The following is a 20002-nucleotide window of genomic DNA, read 5'->3' on the forward strand; positions in this document are numbered from 1 at the left end:
TATTTCCACAGGCCAACTTTACTGATGAAGTTGATCCCAAGACAAAAAGTAAAAATCACCCAGTCACACATTCTCAAGTTAAGCAGAGTGTCTGAGTTATTAGGAACTTGAGCCATGACATTAAAAGGCACTTGCTCCTTGGAAGAAAAACTATGACCAATCTAGACAGCACATTAAAAAGCAGAGACATTACTTTGCTGACAAAGGTCTCTAGTCCTAGCTATGGTTTTTCCAGTAGTCATGTATGGATGTGAGAGCTGGACTATAAAGAAAGTGCAGCGCCAAAGATTTGATGCTTTTGAACTGTGGTGTTGGAGAAGACTCTTGAGAGTCCCTTAGACTGTAAGGAGATCAAACCAGTCAATCCTAAAGGAAATCAGTCCTGAATATTCATTGGAAGGACTGATGCTGAAGCTGAAACTCCAGTACTTTGGTCACCTGATGCAAAGAACTGACTCACTGGAAAAGACCCTGATGCTGGGAAAGATTGAAGGCAGGAGGAGACAGAGGATGAGATGGTTGGACGGCATTACCGACCTGATGGACATGAGTTTGAGCAAGCTCCGGGTGTTGGTGATGGACAGGGAAGCCTGGTGTGCTACAGTCCATGGGGTCGCAAAAAGTTGGACACAACTGAGCGACTGAACTGAATTGATCTAAACTATTTGCTGAATCTGAGCTGTACTTTTCCTTTATGAGCTTTGGTTATACTGAGGGTTAGCTTCATTGTAGTGTGTGATTTGCTCTGTAAGAACTCATCACGTGATGAAGAACTCATCATGTGTTTTAAGAATTAGTTATTAAAAATATTTTACTGTGGTAACATATATAATAGCATAACATTTTTCATTTTAGCCATTTTAAAGTTTGTAGTTCTATGGCATTATCTACATTCATGTTATTGTGCAATCATCACCACAATCCATTACTAGAACTTTTCCTCTTCCTCAACTGGAAGTCTCCACTCATTAAACAATAACTCCCATTACCCCTTCTCTCTAGCCCCCCACAACCACTCTTCTACAGTATGTCTCTGTGATTTTGATGACTCTAGGAAGTCACATAAGTGGAATCATGTGGTATTTGTCCTTAGGTACCCACCTTATTTCACTTAACATAATGTCTTCAAGGTTCATCTATGTTGTAGATTGTGTCAGAATCTCTTCCTTTTTAAGGCTAAGTCATATTCTACTTTATGTATAAACCACAGTTTGTCAGTTCTTTCACTGATGGACTGAAAAGCTTTGTTTGGCCTTTTAGGTAATCTCATTTTGAATATGCCCCAAATCTTGCTCTAGTAAATGTTCTCTCTTTAAAGCAGTACATTTAGCTCTGTGGCATTAATGAACAAGCTATAACATCTGCAGTTGCCACTCGAGAAGAAAATGTAATTTTACAAATCAGGTTACTGCCACTTTTTATTAGCAGTACAGGCCCTAAGATGAGGATTATGAAATGATTGTTTTACGATAGAAGTCAGTTTAAGAATTTTAGCAGTCTTCATGCCATTAGGAATTTTTAAAAATCAAGGGAAATCTTTCCCTTATGTGTTTGTGCTGACCAATGTGGTAGCCAGCAGCCAAATATGGGGTTTAAATTTTTAATTTATTAAAATGAAATGAAATTAAAAATTCAATTCCTCTGTCACACTGGCCACATTGCAAATACTCTGTCACTGTCGTTAGTGGCTATTGTATTGGACTGGACACACAGACTGTTTCTGTCATCCCAGAAAATGCTCTTCCACAGTGCTGATGGTATTAGCTTGGATTTTCTTCCCCAAAGTCATTAAGGATCATTTAAACGTCATAAAATTCATTGCTGCCTAACAGAGTGTGCTATTTGATTGCTCCTCAGTTTCACCAGCTTGTAGTCTGTAGTTGAAGGACAGGACTTAATCTTCTTGGAGCATCAGAACAGAATCAACATAGTCTTGGTGCTTGCTCACGACTCACCCGCATAGGCACAAAGAGTCTGGAATTCATAGAGGAAAGTGAAAAGGTGAAATTCTAATAAGGGTGAAGGAGGCAGGAAATTAAAGAATAAGTTCACTGAGAGTTAATAGCATTTTAAGATTTTATGTTTTTTGAAATTTAGTTTGTAGCCTGTCAAACCCTAAAGTAGTAAAAATGCACATAGATGGAGACCATCAAAGAATAAAGAACATGTTTGGACCTAATGCTGTCTAATTCTTATAATGGGATACTTTAAAATCTATCATAGAGAGAAGTCTCTTGAGGATAGTAAATGAGACCTGATTATGACAGGGCAGACTACTTAAGACTCTGCCTCTTCTTTAGACAGGTGATTTTCAACTTTTCTTTGCAGTTGAGATTAGTAACGGTTCATTTATAATTATCTTGTTATTCTATTTGTGTGACATCATGCTCTTAAAGGAAGAAAATGAATTTCATTTCTATGGTTTTTCTATCCCTTTGACTTGTTAGGACAGAGACAACTTGTAGCAGCTTGCTGTGTCCCCAGAACCCCACATAGTTCCTTACACATAATTTTTGCTCAGGAAATGTTGTATGCATGAGTGCAAATACTCTAGAAGTTCTGAAAGGCTAGAGCTGGGAATCATTTCATTATGAAAATGGATTTTCTCTGAAACAGACTATGTCAAATCTATTCATCAAAGGGCTTGCAGGATCCTTCTTCAACTGGCAAGCAAGCAGCGTAGAACAGTAGTTAATCTGTTGGGCATAAACATGAGATGGCTTAGGCTCAAGTTCCAATTCAAGCTCTGATTAGCTGTGTGAACATGACCACATTAACCTCTCAAAGCTATTTCCATTTGTGGAACACAATATAGCTACATTCTCGGATGTTTGTGAGGGAGGATCAAATAACTTAAGATACACAAACTGCTTAGTAAGTAAAGTGTTCGACATATATTTTAGCTCTCAATGTGTGTTAACTTGAAAAAAGAGAAAACTTTAAGTCTCTGTGGTGAGAATCTAGGCTTAAGCTAAAAGTAAAAGAAGAAGAGAGAGAATGCTTGTGTTATTGGAATCTAGAAGAAAGAGCTTGTGTCATGGTACAGAGTCCAGAGCAAAGGAGATAAAGCAGTGGTACAGCTTGGTTGCAGAACGATCAGCTGGAACTCCTAGAGCTGCAAGGGAGCTATTCTGTCCTGCTAACTAGATAACTGCTGGGTACTTGACAGGTCAAACACACTCCAGCTTCTAGGCCTTTGCCTTTTCTTGTCTCTTTGAAACTGTTTTTCTCCAGATACCTGCATAGTCTGTCTCACTTCATTTAGGACTCTGCTCAAATGATGCTCCTCTTTGTTGAGCATGCCAAAAAAGGTACTTCCCCCAAATAGGGCCTTATTTTCAACCATAATGATAATTACATTGCCTGCTTTATTTTTCCTATTAACACTTTCACTATTGATAGTATTATATATGTCTTTTTTCACATGCTATACTGCAAGTACATGTAGGTAGGAAGTGTCTTTTTTCATTCACTATGTTTTGAATAGTGCTTGTTTATGATAGATTGCAATACATTGCTTTTTTTTTTTTTTTTGCTCAATTCCTATTTTTATCATTTGAGCCTCAAGAAAAATGCTTACGGTAAGGGGCTTTACCCTCAGGCTATGGGGAGAGGCGTGGTATTAAACAGAATCCAACAACATATTAAAAAAATCATACACCATGACCAAGTGGGCTTTATCCCAGGAATGCAAGGATTCTTTAATATCTGCAAATTAATCAATGTAATACACCACATTAACAAATTGAAAGATAAAAACCATATGATTATCTCAATAGATGCAGAGAAAGCCTTTGACAAAATTCAACACTCATTTATGATTAAAACTCTCCAAAAAGCAGGAATAGAAGGAACATACCTCAACATAATAAAAGCTATATATGACAAACCCACAGCAAGCATCACCCTCAATGGTGAAAAATTGAAAGCATTTCCCCTGAAATCAGGAACAAGACAAGGGTGCCCACTCTCACCACTACTATTCAACATAGTGTTGGAAGTTTTGGCCACAGCAATCAGAGCAGAAAAAGAAGTAAAAGGAATCCAGATAGGAAAAGAAGAAGTGAAACTCTCACTGTTTGCAGATGACATGATCCTCTACATAGAAAACCCTAAAGACTCTACCAGAAAATTACTAGAGCTAATCAATGAATATAGTAAAGTTGCAGGATATAAAATTAACACACAGAAATCCCTTGCATTCCTATATACTAACAATGAAAAAACAGAAAGAGAAATTAAGGAAACAATACCATTCACCATTGCAACAAAAAGAATAAAATACTTAGGAGTATATCTACCTAAAGAAACAAAAGACCTATACATAGAAAACTATAAAACACTGATGAAAGAAATCAAAGAGGACACAAACAGATGGAGAAACATACCATGTTCATGGATTGGAAGAATCAATATTGTCAAAATGGCTATTCTACCCAAAGCAATCTATAGATTCAAGGCAATCCCTATCAAGATACCAACGGTATTTTTCACAGAACTAGACCAAAGAATTTCACAATTTGTATGGAAATACAAAAAACCTCGAATAGCCAAAGTAATCTTGAGAAAGAGGAATGGAACTGGAGGAATCAACCTGCCTGACTTCAGACTCTACTACAAAGCCACAGTCATCAAGACAGTATGGTACTGGCACAAAGACAGAAATATAGATCAATGGAACAGAATAGAAAGCCCAGAGATAAATCCACGAACCTATGGACACCTTATCTTTGACAAAGGAGGCAAGGATATACAATGGAAAAAAGACAACCTCTTTAACAAGTGGTGCTGGGAAAACTGGTCAACCACTTGTAAAAGAATGAAACTAGAACACTTTCTAACACCATACACAAAAATAAACTCAAAATGGATTAAAGATCTAAATGTAAGACCAGAAACTATAAAACTCCTAGAGGAGAACATAGGCAAAACACTCTCCGACATAAATCACAGCAAGATCCTCTATGACCCACCTCCCAGAATATTGGAAATAAAAGCAAAAATAAACAAATGGGACCTAATGAAACTTAAAAGCTTTTGCACTACAAAGGAAACTATAAGTAAGGTGAAAAGACAGCCCTCAGATTGGGAGAAAATAATAGCAAATGAAGCAACAGACAAAGGATTAATCTCAAAAATATACAAGCAACTCCTGCAGCTCAATTCCAGAAAAATAAATGACCCAACCAAAAAATGGGCCAAAGAACTAAACAGACATTTCTCCAAAGAAGACATACAGATGGCTAACAAACACATGAAAAGATGCTCAACATCACTCATTATTAGAGAAATGCAAATCAAAACCACAATGAGGTACCATTACATGCCAGTCAGGATGGCTGCTATCCAAAAGTCTACAAGCAATAAATGCTGGAGAGGGTGTGGAGAAAAGGGAACCCTCCTACACTACTGGTGGGAATGCAAACTAGTACAGCCGCTATGGAAAACAGTGTGGAGATTTCTTAAAAAACTGGAAATAGAACTGCCATATGACCCAGCAATCCCACTTCTGGGCATACACACTGAGGAAACCAGATCTGAAAGAGACACGTGCACCCCAATGTTCATCGCAGCACTGTTTATAATAGCCAGGACATGGAAGCAACCTAGATGCCCATCAGCAGACGAATGGATAAGGAAGCTGTGGTACATATACACCATGGAATATTACTCAGCCATTAAAAAGAATTCATTTGAACCAGTCCTAATGAGATGGATGAAGCTGGAGCCCCTTATACAGAGTGAAGTAAGCCAGAAAGATAAAGAACATTACAGCATACTAACACATATATATGGAATTTAGAAAGATGGTAACGATAACCCTATATGCAAAACAGAAAAAGAGACACAGAAATACAGAACAGACTTTTGAACTCTGTGGGAGAATGTGAGGGTGGGATATTTCAAAAGAACAGCATGTATACTATCTATGGTGAAACAGATCACCAGCCCAGGTGGGATGCATGAGACAAGTGCTCCGGCCTGGTGCACTGGGAAGACCCAGAGGAATCGGGTGGAGAGGGAGGTGGGAGGGGGGATCGGGATGGGGAATACGTGTAAATCTATGGCTGATTCATATCAATGTATGACAAAACCCACTGAAATGTTGTGAAGTAATTAGCCTCCAACTAAAAAAAAAAAAAAAAAGATTGTTATCTTAAAAAAAATAAAAAAAAAGAGAAGTTACATGACCTGCTCAGAATCACATAGCTAATGAGTCTTAGAACCAATATTTACCATTCAAAAACAAATGGTCTTTGCATTATATCACATAAATTAGTTTTATGTTCTTTTTTCTAAAGGAATTGGGGACTTAGAGATTTAATGGGGACATTACTCATTATGCAAAATAAGGAAATAGGACTAAAAGAGAACAGAAATCTTTTATGTAAAATTAAGGAAACAGATACTCTCTGACATCTGAGATAAGAAAAATGTGGCCACAATTCTTTTTTTTTTTTTTTCATCTGGGTCCATGGCAGAAAAATGAACTGTAGAAATGAACAGGTTCCCTTTGACCTTTCACTAAATCTCATATCTCAGCTATTTGAGTCCCAACCTCAGAAGGCTGAATCATCAAGTGAGTCTGTTTTCTTTATGACATTATAAACTCTTTCAGGACAAGGGTTATATCTTAAGTGTCTGATTCCCTGGCAACTTTTAGCTTGATACCTTGCCAGATGATCAGTATCTAGAATGACAGAGATCTGCAAGGGAGATTGGACTTAATCCTACCATTCTGCCTGCCTTTAAGGGCTTATGCTTCCCTTGTGGCTCAGCTGGTAAAGAATCTGCTGCAATGTGGGAGATCTGAGTTCAATCCCTGGGTTAGGGAGATCCACTGGAGAAGGGAAAGGCTGCCCACTCCAGTTATTGTGGTCTGGAGAATTCCATGGACTATACAGTATATGGGGTCACAAAGAGTTGGACACGACTGAGCGACTTTCACTTTCACTTTCAAGGGCTTATGACTCTTTTGAAAAGTATTTGAAGTGTTGATATCTGTTTATTAAAATAGCATCTTTTATGCCAAACCCCAGAATGAGGGAAATTGGAAGGAAGTAACAATCAAAGTTTATATGGGGCATATTGGTGGCTAACTCTGAGCATCAACATGAGTGGTAGGCATACCTGTAGGTGGAACTTCTTCTGTGTTCTGGCAAAGAGTTTTGACTTAATGGCTGCTTGAAGCCCTAAAATTCTGTGTTATATACTATGGGAGAGATAACTGTAAGCTGATGTAACTTTACAAATGTGCAGTTCGATTACTCTTTTATCAAGTATGGCTTAAATTTGGCTGTGTGTAGTAAAACACCCAAATATCAATAATAGTGGCTTGACAGGACATGGAAGCAACCTAGATGTCCATCGGCAGACGAATGGATAAGAAAGCTGTGGTACATATACACAATGAAATATTACTATTAAAAAGAATGCATTTGAATCAGTTCTAATGAGGTGGTTGAAACTGGAGCCTATTATACAGAGTGAAGTAAGTCAGAAAGAAAAACACCAGTACAGTATATTAATGCATATATATGGAATTTAGAAAGATGGTAACGATGACCCTATATGTGAGACAGCAAAAGAGACACAGATTTAAAGAACAGACTTTTGGACTCTGTGGGAGAAGGCGAGGGTGGGATGATTTGAGAGAACAGCATTGAAACATATATATCAACATATGTGAAATAGATCGCCAGTCCAGGTTCGCTGCATGAGGTAGGGTGGTCAGAGCTGGAGCACTGGGATGACCCTGAGAGATGGGATGGGGAGGGAGGTGGGAGGGAGGGCCAGGATGAGGAACACATGTACACCCCTGGCTGATTCATGTGAATGTATGGCAAAGCCACCACAATATTGTAAAGTGATTAGCCTCCAATTAAAATAAAAAAAAATTATGGCTTGAGTTAGACAAAATTTTAATTTTCTTTCATGACACAAAACATATGCAGGAAGGCAGGCATGGTAAGAAACTCAAGGATGTCAGTTCTCTAAGGACTTGCTGGCTTTTCCTTTGTGGTCAAATGCAAGTGGCTGCTGCAGCACCTGCCCTCATGTCTGCACTTGAAGATGCAGAAAGGTGAGAGAACAAAGGACACAAAGTGTAGAATGGGCATGCCAGCTGAGTCTGTCCCCGCCTCCCTTAGGTATTTTTATTTTTCCTGCCTCACACACCTACTTATATCTCCTAGGCCAGAACTCTGACACATGGATACCTCTGTTCATGTGTATGTCTGTCTACAATGGAGGCTGGGGAATTTAGTTTTTATTAGCTGGGCACTTTGCCCTCATCTCCCAACAAAATAAAGGTTTTGTCAGTGAGAAACAATGGGAGAGTGAATGATGAATCAGTACTAGCAGTCTTGTCATAACTATCTGTTGAAAAACCTTAGTATGGGCCTAGGGCCATCTAGTTAAGGCTATGGTTTTTCCAGTGGTCATGTATGGATATGAGAGTTGGACTGTGAAGAAAGCTGAGCACTGAAAAATTGATGCTTTTGAACTGTGATGTTGGAGAAGACTCTTGAGAGTCCCTTGGACTGCAAGGAGATCCAACCAGTCCATCCTAAAGGAGATCAGTCCTGGGTGTTCATTGGAAGGACTGATGCTGAAGGTGAAACTCCAATACTTTGGCCACCTCATGCGAAGAGTTGACTCATTGGAAAAGACCCTGATGCTGGGAGGGATTGGGGGCAGGAGGAGAAGGGGAAGACAGAGGATGAGATGGTTGGATGGCATCACCGACTCTATGGACATGAGTTTGAGTAAACTCCGGGAGTTAGTGATGGACAGGGAGGCCTGGCATGCTGCGATTCATGGGGTCACAAAGAGTTGGACATGACTGAGCGACTGAACTGAACTGAACAGAGGGGACCCTTTATTTTAAAGAAAATTTTACATTTTGAAGAATCTCCTGATAAATTTGTTTCATGATACATTCTGAAGTAGCTTTATAAGTTTGTCTTTTATTGGAATATGTGAGAATAGATCTCCTCTGCAATGCTTGGTATTACATGGAAGAAGCCCTGGAATGGGTTCAGTATTTGGCTATACTACATATAGAAAGATGAAATCCATGTGGATTAAGACTTACATGAACAAGACAAAACTGCAATGTTGGGTAGAAACAGCAAGTTCTAGTATGTTTCCACATGTAGTCCAAACATGGAAAGGTATGTAGTATATTGTTTAATAAAACCAATATGGTTAAAGATAAAGTGGAAAAAAAAGGTAGAGATAATTCAAGTTTGCATTTTCTCTTGGGGGAAATAAAATGGGGAGATGGAGGATCTGAATGTCTTGCTTTTTAAATTGGGTGGTGCCTACATAGAAGCTTGTTTAGTCATTCTACTTTATACCTTACACAATTTTATAAGGTTCTTTTGTAGCTACAAATGACTTTTTAAGAGATTTAAAATGTAGATATGGAAAATATGACTTGTTAGATTATTGTGACTATCAGACATGAAAATATTTGCTGCTTCTGCTGCTGCTAAGTCACTTCAGTCATGTCCGACTCTGTGCGACCCCGTAGATAGCAAACCACCAGGCTCCCCCATTCCTGGGATTCTCCAGGCAAGAACCCTGGAGTGGGTTGCCATTTCCTTCTCGAATGCATGAAAGGGAAAGTGAAGTCGCTTAGTCTTGTCCGACTCTTAGCGACCCCACGGACTGCAGCCTACCAGGCTGCTCTGTCCACGGCATTTTCCAGGCAAGAGTACTGGAGTGGGTTGTCATTGCCTTCTCTGAAAATATTTGAAGAAGCGTTAAATAAATTTTTATCTACTGCACTTTGTACTTCTTGAAGGTTGAATTATTTTTTATTGACTTTTGTATCCTTAGCATGATGTCTGCAATGTACTTAATTAACATTTTTAATTGATTAAATGAATGAGGAAGACATTTTAATGTTAGTATAGTCAATGCAAGTTTTATGTTTTGTATTATTAGAACTGAGCTGCTCCTTCTAGTCTTTAATGACAAACATATCACCCTATTCACTTATTTGATGTATCTATTCCTCAAATATATAATAAGACCTACAATGTTACAGATACCATGCTAGTTATTAGGGGGTACTGAGATGAGCTATACATATTTATTATTTTCAGTGAGCTCATAGTCTAGCAGGAGAGACAAACAAGTACCTAGACAATAATAATTGCTTCTGTAAATCGTTTCTTGGTGATGAGAATATCACTACTATGTATCATAAAGGATGCTTGTCTTTCTGGTTGATTTTTTTTTCTTTTCTTTACATATTGGGGACCTTGTCAAAGTTTGCCTTGATGAGTGGTAAATCAACTTAACTCTATTTCATAGGCATTTCAGGGAAATGAGATTCTATTATATAATATGATCTAGAGGCTGGTGAGGTGGCATGTTCCTGCCTTAGAATTGAGTTTAGTTTAGACTAGAATCAGGTGTGAATAGGAAAGGAATCTGCTTAATCAACTCCTGTGATGAGACAGGTTAACACTTAAAGAATTGCTTTAAGTACAGAGGATTTGTATTTGCCAGACTTCAACACCTTGTGGGCAACATAATAGCAAATGAAAAGATGGGACATGATAGCTGAGTGGAATATGAGTGGCGTCAAGATGAAGTCCACAACCAGAAGTTGTGATGGAAACTTCAGCTGGATTGATGCTAAGGTGATTTCATTAAACAAGATGGACATGGGTTGAGGGCAGGATTCCCAAATCGTATTCCTTGGAATGTCATTCCTTCAAAGATACTTTATACAAAAAAGGGAATTGAAATACATTTGAGAAATGCTGATCTTTTCCTCTAATGTAGATCCACAATGTAGAATATCATATTAAATGCCCCCATGAAACCAGTTCAACCTTGTTTACAAAAACAGCAAAATGATGTGAAGAAACTGTTCAATTTTAATGCATCTATTGTTTCTGTTTTTTTTTTTAATTTTTTAAATTTATTTATTTATTTTTTTTCATTAAAAATTATTATTTTATTATTATTATTATTATTTTTTCCCAGTGGGTTTTGTCATACATTGATATGAATCAGCCATGGATTTACATGTATTCCCAATCCCGATCCCCCCTCCCACCTCCCTCTCCACCCGATTCCTCTGGGTCTTCCCAGTGCACCAGGCCGGAGCACTTGTCTCGTGCATCCCACCTGGGCTGGTGATCTGTTTCACCATAGATAGTATACATGCTGTTCTTTTGAAATATCCCACCCTCACATTCTCCCACAGAGTTCAAAAGTCTGTTCTGTATTTCTGTGTCTCTTTTTCTGTTCTGCATATTGGGTTATCGTTATCACCTTTCTAAATTCCATATACATGTGTCAGTATGCTGTAATGTTCTTTATCTTTCTGGCTTACTTCACTCTGTATAAGGGGCTCCAGCTTCATCCATCTCATTAGGACTGGTTCAAATGAATTCTTTGTTTCTGTTTTTAATTATGTCTTTTTTGCCCAACAATGAGTTCTTGCATGCCTACTGTAAGGCAATGGAGCAACTGACTGTTGAATTAACAGTGATTTGGGAGAAGGTTTTGGAGAAGGAAATGGCAACCCACTCCAGCATTCTTGCCTGGAAAATCCCATGGACAGAGAAGCGTGGTGGGCTACAGTCCATGGGGTCTCAAGAGTCGGACACAACTTAGCGACTAAACCAACACCACCAAAATCATTTTTAGATAAACAAAAAAGGGCATAACTTGTTTTATTGTGCTTTTCAGATATTGCATTGTTTACAAATTGAAGTTTTGTAGCAACTCTGCATCAGGCAAATCTATTGGCACCATTTTTCCAACAGCATTTGCTCACTTTGTGTCTGTGTGTCACATATTGGAAATTCTTGGAATATTTCAAAATTTTCATTATTATGTTTGTTATTAAACAGATTATTAAGAAGCAGAGACATCACTTTGCTGACCAAGTTCCATACAGTCAAAGCTATAATTTTTCCAGTAGTCATGTGCAGATATGAGAGTTGGACCATAAAGAAGGCTGACCGCCAAAGAATTGATGCTTTCGAATTGTGCTGGAGAAGACACTTAAGAGTCCCTGGACTGCAAGGAGATCTTACCAATCAATCCTAAAGGAAATCAACCCTGAATATTCACTGGAAAGACTGATGCAGAAGCTCCAATACTTTGGCCACCTGATGTGAAGAGCTGATTTACTGGAAAAGACCTTGATGCTGGGGAAGATTGAGGGCAGGAGGAGAAGGGGACAGAAGAGGACAAGATGGTTAGATAACTCAGTGGACATGAATTTGAGCAAACTCTGGGAGACAGTGGAGGACAGAGAAGCCTGGCATGCTGCGGTGCATGGGGTTGCAAAGAGTCAGACGTGACTTAGTGACTGAACAACAACAAATGTTTGTTATGGTGATCTGTGATCAGAGATTTCTGAAGTTACTATTGTAATCGTTTTGGGGGCACCAAAAACTATGCCCATATGAGATGGCAAACTTAACAGATAAATGTTGTGTGTTTTGACTGGCCACTCTCCCACCTCTCTTCCTCTTCTCTGGTCTTGCTATTTCTTGAGACAACAGTATTGAAATTAGGCCAATTAATAACCCTATAATAGCCTATAAGTGTTCCAGTGAAAGGAAGTTGCATTTTTCTAACTTTAAATAAAAACCAAGAAATGACTATGCTTACTGAGGAAGGAATATCAAACGCTGAGACAAATTGAAAACTAGGATTTTGTGTCAAACAGTTAGCCAAGTTGTGAATACAAAGGACAAATTCTTGAAGGAAATTAAAAGTGCTTCTCCAGTGAACCCGCGAATGATAAGAAAGTGAAATAGCCTTATTGCGGATATGGTGACAGTTTTAATGGTCTGAACAGAAGATCAAACCAGTCAAAACTTTCCTTTAAGCCAAAGCCTAATCCAGAGTAAGGCCCTCACTCTCTTCAGTTCTATGAAGTCTGGAAGAGGTGACGAAGATGCAGAAGGAAAGGCTGAAGTTAGCAGAGGCTGGTCCATGAGGTTTAAATAAAGAAACCATCTATGACACATAAAAGCGCAGGGTGAACAGCAGGTGCTGACATAGAAGCAAGTTATCCAGAAGATTTAGCTAAGATCATTAATGAAAGTGGCTATACTGACAGTCACTTATTACTTAAAGTTCCATGTAGTCAGGAGTTTTCTGGTGTTCTCAGGTTTTGGGCTTAAGTCTCCTGTCTCTGGATTTCAGTTTTATTCTTCCTGTAGTCTCAGGACTTCTCCAACTATACAGCCCTGATAAGAAAACTTCTAAGTTAATGGCTAAAAGATTCTCCCCCATTAGGGACACCCAGAGAGGTTCACAGAGTTACATGAAGAAGAGGAGAGGGAGGAGGGAGATAGAGATGAGCAGGAGGAGAAAAAGGGGGACTCAAGAGGAGAGAGACAGATCTACGCAGCGGTCTGTTCCCAGAGTGTTCTCAGTAGCCCAGTCACCTACAAAGATTCACAGAATTGGATTGGGAAGAGAAGGGGAAAGGAGGAAATAGAGGTGTTCTGAGGTAGAAAACAGAGAGTCAAGATTGGGAGAGAATAATCTTCGGTTTAAAAATAGGGCTTCTCTTTTTTTTTTTTTTTTTGTAAGGTTATAGTCTATTGAAAATGAAAATTAAGGAGTAGTAGAGGAGTACTAGAGGACTTTAAAAGAAATAAGGGAAAAAGAAAAATAGAAAATAGAAAAGAAAAAGGAAAGAAAAAAAAAAGAAAGAAAAAAAAATTTTTTTTTCCCCTAATTAAAAAAATCATAAAAATCTATGGAAATGAAAGTTAAGGAGTAATGGGGGAGTAATAGGGGATTTTAAAGGAAAATAAAAGATAAAAAATAAAAAAAGAAAGAAAGAAAAAGGGAAAAAAGTAAAATTATATCTAGGAGTTTCTCTGGAGCTGTTGCGGTCAGTGTGGGTTCGGCTCAGTTTCAGATAGCTCCTCGTTCCAGCTTACGCTTCTCGATATCTACAGGCCCCTTCCGGTGTAGTGTTTTCTAGAGGGATTTTAATCTGTTGCACCAGTCCCTTCTGAAGCGGTTCCCTTTGTTTATTTGGCTTCTGTTTGCAGGTCTCTTCAGAGCCTCATTTCCGCCCTGACACAGGCGGGCGGAGGTGGACTCTTATTCAGGCAGCTAGTTCCGTTGCTCTGCGGGGAGGGGCTGGCGCTGCAGGGAGGGGCTGGGGCTGCCAGGAGGGGCTGACGCTGCTCTCTCCTCTGCGCTGCTCAGGCTCCCAGCTGTTCTATATGGAGCGCGCCCCGCGCTGCGTGCGGTTCCAGCCCTCGGGTGTTCCACAAAAGCGCGGAGGGGAAAGCTGCGCCTGCTCTCTGTGCCTTCCCCGTCAGAGCGGTCCAGGCAGCTAGGGGCTTGGTGGGCGCACTCTCCCCAGGTGTGGCGCGCCCCCTCCCTTCCGCGGACCCAGTCTCAGTTTCCGCTGCCGCCAGTCGGGTGCGCGCGCCTTCTGCCCTCTGCGTCCCCAGCCCCAGTCCCCGCCCGCGCCGGTCGGGTGCCTGCGCCCTGTGTCTCGCCGCGACCTTCCCCTCCGCCCTGCCTCCTGCCTCCGGTGGGGTTGGGCCGGTCCGCAGCCTGCGAGCTCTTCTCTGGACTTTCTCGGTCTCTTTGTTCTGCGAACGGCTGGCAGTGTGTTCGGGCCGGTTAATTTACTCTCTCTCTTTTGGTCTCCCACAGTTCAAGTTGGCAACTCACAGAAGCTCCCTCCGATTGTCCTCAGGGCACTCAGGGCCGGACCCTACCCCAAGCAATGCCGCCTAAGACTTCCCGGGACGGATCTCCGTCCTTAGCTCTTTTGTCTCACTTTTTATCTTTTATATTTTGTCCTACCTCCTTTCGAAGACAAAGGGCTGCTTTTCTGGGTGCCTGATGACCTCAGCTAGCGATCAGAAGTTGTTTTGCGAAGTTTGCTCTGCATTCAGTTATTCTTTTGATGAATTTGTAGGCGAGAAAGTGGTCTCCCCGTCCTACTCCTCCGCCATCTTGGCTCCTCGAAAGTGGCTATACGGAATAGCAGATTTTTAACTTCATCTAGTTTCTATTTCATCTAATAGCCTTTTACTGGAAGGAGATAGCACAGAGGACTTTCATAACTAGAGAGGAGAAGTCAATGCTTAAATTCAAGCTTTCAAAGGATGGCCTAGCTCTCTTGATATGGGCTAATGCAGGTGATGATCTGAAGTTGAAGCCAGTGCTCAATTATCATTTTGAAAATCCTAGAGTCATTAAGGATTATGCTAACTTTATTCTGCCTGTGCTCTACAAATGCAAGCAGCAAAGCCTGGATGCCAGGACATCTGTTTACAATGTGGTTTATGAATATTTTAAGCCCACTGTTGAGATCTACTCTTCAGCAAAAACATTCCTTTCAAAGTATCACTGCTCATTGACAATGCACCTGATCACTGACGATCGCTGATGAAGATGTGCAATAGGATTAAGGTAGTTTTCATGCCTGCTAACACAACATCCATTCTGCAACACATGGATCAAGGAGGAATTTCAAGGGAACTAGACGTGGAACCTGAAGATATGACTAAATTACTGCAATCTCATGATACTATTCAAATGGATGAGGAGGTGCTTCTCATGGGTGAGCAAAGAAAGTGCTTTCTTGAGATGGAATCTGATCCTGATGAAGATGCTGTGAAGGTTGTTGATGTGACAGCAAAGGATTTAGAATATTGCAGAAACTAAGTTGATAAAGCAGCAACAGGATTTGAGAGGATTAACTCTAGTTTTGAAAGAAGTTCTACTGTGGGTAACATGCCATCCAATAGCATTGCGTACTACAGAAAAATCGCTCATGAAAGGAAAAGTCAACCAGTGCAGCAAACCTCATTTTAAGAAATTGTTGCAGCCACTCCATCCTTCAGCAACCACCACCCTGATCGATCAGCAGCCATCAACATCAAAGCAGGACTCTCCATCAGCAAAAAGATTATGACTCACTGAATGTTCAAATGACAGTTAACAATTTTAGGAATAAAGTAATTTTTACTTAAAGTTTTTCTTTTTTTTTAGACATAATGCTTTTGCACACTTAATGGACTACTACAGTATAAACATAACTTTTCAAGAATTAAAAAATTAAAAAATTTTTTTTGTTATTGTGCCATGTAGCATGTGGAATCTTAGTTCCCCAGCTAGGGACTGAACCCATGCCCCCTGCATTGGCAGTGTGAAGTCTTAAACCACTGGACCACCCGGGACGTCCCCATACATTTTTTTGTTCACTGGGAAATAAAAAAATTCTCATGACTTGCTTTATTGCATTGGTTTGGAACCAAACTCACAGTATCTCTGAGGTATGGCTATATGGGACTGGATTTTTGTCTTTGGATCAAAGCACAAAGTGTGTATGGCAAATAAATTAAAATGTCTTGAATATCTGCTAGAGAAACAGTGTACCACCTAGTGACAATTCCTAAAAGTGCAGGCCTATCCCATAGCTGGTTTTTCATCTGTTAGCTGAATAGAGTTAGTGACCCTCCTCACACAGAGATCCTTGAAAAGTAAATAAAGTTTGAGTGGGTAATGAATTTAAAAACTTTTATTGCAAAAGTCATACATGCTAGTTGTAGAAGAAATAGAAGATCAAAATATGAAAAAAGAAAATAAAATCTATTTATGTATATATAGTATAAACTGGCATACTATAAATGTTTTATACTATGAATTGTACTATAATTGATAATTACCATACATGTTCTTTTCTATCCATATTTTGCATAATAATAATTCGTGTATATCTATTTATGTCATCTAATGTAACTCTAGATTATATTTTTAAATTATTGCATAATATTTCATGAGTGCATCATAATAATTTCTTTTCCCTATTGATGAACATTTAGGTTGTTTAAAATTTTTCATGGAATAAATGTCTTTTGTATTCATGACATTTATTTCTTCAAAATAATTTTTTAGAGAATGGAAATGCTGGCCCTAAGGATATGGACATTTAAGTTTAAAAATTTTTTCTCAAAGAAGTTTATACCAATTTACGTTCCCACCTGTAGTGGTTACAAATGTCTTTCTCCCCCTACCTTCACACACTGAATTGTATGCAATAAAGCACTGAATTTTATATGTAAAACCAATGTGTCAGTTTGAAGTCAAAGATATTTTAACTTGCATTTCTTTATCTATGAAGTTAGAATCTTGTTTCTTCTTGTTTAATGCTGACCATTTGGTTCCTTTTCTTTTGCACCTTGCTTTACTTCCCTTTGTTTATTTTAACTATTGGGGTTTGGCTGCATTCCTACTCATTTGCAGTCAGATTGCTTTGCAAATGTTTCATGTATTTGTTGTTTTTAACTTTTTATTTTGAACTAATTTTGTTTGGACTTATAAATTTATAAAAATAGTACAAAGAGTTCTTGTATACACTTTATCCAACTTCCTCTAATGTGTTAATCTTATATAACCATAGCACAATCAACAAAACCAGGATATTGACATTAGCACAATACTACTAAATTAACTGGGCTTCCCAAGTGGCAGAGTGGGAAAGAATCCACTTGCCAATGCAGCAGATGCAGGTTTGATCTCTGGGTCAGGAAGATCCCCTGCAGAAGGAAATGGCAATTCACTCCTATATTCATGCCTGGAAAATCCCATGTACAGAGGAACCTGGCAGACTACAGTCCATGGCGTCACAAAGAGTCGGCCATGGTTGTCTGAGGAGGCCTTACAAATAACTGAGAAAAGAAGAGATCGGAAGGCAAAGGAGAAAAAGAAGTGTATACCCATCTGAGTGCAGAGTTCCAAAGAATGGCAAGGAGAGATGAGAAAGCTTTCCTCAGTGATCAATGCAAAGAAATAGAGGAAGAACAATATAATGGGGAAGACTTAGAGATCTCTTCAAGAAAATTAGAGATACCAAGGGAACATTTCATGCAAAGATGGGCACAATAAAGGACATGAATGGTATGGACCTAACAGAGCAGATGATATTAAGAAGCGGTGGCAAGAATACACAGAAGAATTATACAAAAAAAGATCTTAATGACCCAGATAAGCATGATGGTGTGATCACTCACCTAGAACCAGACATCCTGGAATGCAAAATCAAGTGGGCCTTAGGAGGCATCACTATGAACAAAGCTAGTGGAGGTGATGGAATTCCAGTTGAGCTATTTCAAATCCTAAAAGATGATGCTGTGAAAGTGCTACACTCAATATGCCAGCAAATTTGGAAAACTGGGCAGTGACTACAGGACTGGAAAAGGTCAGTTTTCATTCCAATCCCAAAGAAAGGCAATGCCAAAGAAGGTTCAGACTACCCTACAGTTGCACTCATCTCACACGCTAGCAAAGTATAATGCTCAAAATTTTCCAAGCGAGGCTCCAACAGCATGTGAACCGAGAACTTCCAGATGTTCAAGCTGGAAAAGGCAGAGGAACCAGAGATGAAATTGCAAATGTCCATTGGATCATCAAAAAAACAAGTGACCTCCAGAAAAATATCTACCTTTGTTTTATTGACTATGCCAAAGACTTTGACTGTGTGGATCACAACAAACTGTGGAAAATTCTTCAAGAGATGGGAATACCAGATCACCTGACCTGCCTCCTGAGAAATCTGTGTGCAGGTCAAGAAACAACAGTTAGAACCGGACATGGAACAACAGACTGGTTCCAAATTGGGAAAGGAATATGTCAAGGCTATATATTATCACCCTGCTTATTTAACTTATATGCAGAGTACATCATGCAAAATGCTAGGCTGGAGGAAGCACAAGCTGGAATCAAGATTGCCAGGAGAAATATCAATAACCTCATATATGCAGATGCAGATACCCTTATGGCAGAAAGTGAAGAAGAACTAAAGAGCCTCTTGATGAAAGTGAAAGAGGAGAGTGAAAAAGCTGGCTTAAAACTCAACATTCAGAAAACTAAGATCATGGCATCCAGTCCCATTACTTCATGGGAAATAGATGGGAAACAATGGAAAAAAGACTTTATTTTTTTGAGCTCCAAAATCACTGCAGACGGTGACTGCAGCCATGAAATTAAAAGGTGCTTGCTCTTTGGAAGAAAAGCTATGACCAACCTAGACAGCACATTAAAAAACAGAGATATTACTTTGCCAACAAGTGTCTGCTAGTCAAAGCTATGGTTTTTCCAGTAGTCATGTATGGATGTGAGAGTTGGACTATAAAGAAAGCTGAGTGTCGAAGAATTGATGTTTTTGAACTGTTGTGTTGAAGAAGACTCTTGAGAGTCCCCTGGGCTGTGAGGAGATCCAACCAGTCCATCCTAAAGGAAATCAGTTGTGAATATTCATTGAAAGGACTGATGCTGAAGCTGAAACTCCAATAGTTTGGCCACCTGATGTGAAGAACTGGCTCATTGGAAAAGACTGTGATGCTGGGAAAGGTTGAAGGCAGGAGGAGAAGGGGATGACAGATGATGAGATGGGTGGATGGCATCATTGACGTAATAGACATGAGTTTTAGTAAGCTCCAGATGTTGGTGATGGACAGGGAAGCCTGGCGTGCTGCAGTCCATGGGGTCACAAAGAGTCGGGCACAACTGAGTGACTGACCTGAACTGATCGTGCATGACTAACTACTAACAGATCTTGTTTGAATTTTTTCAGTTTTCCCACGAATTTCCTTTTTTCTATTCCAGCATGCAATCCAGGATCCCGCATTGCATTTAGCTGTTATTTCTCCTTAATCTTTTCCAATTTGTAACTGTTCCACAATCTTTTCTTGATTTTTGTGACCATGACACCTTTAAAGAGAACTGATCAATTATTTCGTAGAATACCCTCAGTTTGTGTTTGTTTCATGTTTCCTTATGATTGGAATAAGTGTATACATTTTGGGCAAAAATACTATAGAAGTGATATTCTGCCATTCTCAGTGCTTGATATCCAAGGGTTCATGATGTTGATACATTTCACTACTGGTGATGTTATCGCTTGGTTAAGGTAGTGACTGCATTTTTCCCTTTCTAGTCAATATATTTCATAGAGGAGATAGTTTGACATTAG

Source organism: Dama dama, chromosome 20 (genome assembly GCF_033118175.1).
Source record: "Dama dama isolate Ldn47 chromosome 20, ASM3311817v1, whole genome shotgun sequence".
NCBI classification, from domain to species: domain Eukaryota; kingdom Metazoa; phylum Chordata; class Mammalia; order Artiodactyla; family Cervidae; genus Dama; species Dama dama.